This window comes from Rhagoletis zephyria, unplaced genomic scaffold (assembly GCF_001687245.7).
Source record: "Rhagoletis zephyria isolate East Lansing unplaced genomic scaffold, Rhagoletis_zephyria_1.1 Rzeph_scaffold_01019, whole genome shotgun sequence".
NCBI lineage: Eukaryota > Metazoa > Arthropoda > Insecta > Diptera > Tephritidae > Rhagoletis > Rhagoletis zephyria.
The window spans coordinates 113,876-114,761 of record NW_016158103.1 but is presented as its reverse complement, the minus strand read 5'-3'; positions in this window follow the sequence as shown (position 1 = coordinate 114,761).

Below are 886 nucleotides of genomic sequence, written 5' to 3'. Positions count from 1 at the left end.
TCAAAGACCAAAAAAACCGCTTTGATGAACCAATCCAAAAGTGCAACAACGGTTCGAACCGCAGAACCGAACCGACCAAAATTTTCATCCGGTTCACGTCCCTGCTCCGAACACCTTAAAATGGGATGATTTAAAAGAACGTGGTTATTATACAGATATGAAGTAAAAACAGTTGGTTTTTAGGTCGCACAAAACATGTGATCCAAAATTTAAAGTTTTTTTCACTGCAAGAAATCAACTTTATTTGTTAAAAAAAATTATTTAGAAAGAACAAACCATTAATATTGCAAAAGTAAGTTTTGTATTTCGTTTATCAAGTCCTGGATAATAGAAAGTTAATGTTTTGTAGATTGTGTATGAGTTTGTTTGGACATTTTGAAAATCGGTCAGTGTGGTATACAAGACGTTAGTTAAAGTATTACAGTACCACATTTATTCTAGATGCCAAAAATAGGGAAAATCCGAAAGTGGACTCAAGGCAACATGATATAGGCGATAACAGCTGCGTTATCGTAATGTGGTACAGTACACTTAGGTTGTTGTTGTTGTTGTAGCGGCTACAACAACCCCGCCCAGATCGGTTGGTATCTCAGTCGTTGTCGTCAAGTTCCACTAACGGCAACCCTAGGAAGCGTGCAGCTTCTGCGGGGTTTGCCCATAAGGACAAGGTCGTTAGGGATGTCGGGTTTGCCGGGCATGCGAAGAGATGTTTCGAGTCATGTGGGGTCTCTCCGCATGCCGGACATTCATTAGGCACATCCTCATTCAGCCTACTCAGGTAGGAGTTTAACCTGCTGCAGTAGCCGGAGCGAAGTTGTGCAAGTGTGGTGCGCGTCTCCCGAGGCAGATGAAGCTCCGTCTCGTCAATGTCCGGGGGTGGTGTGCC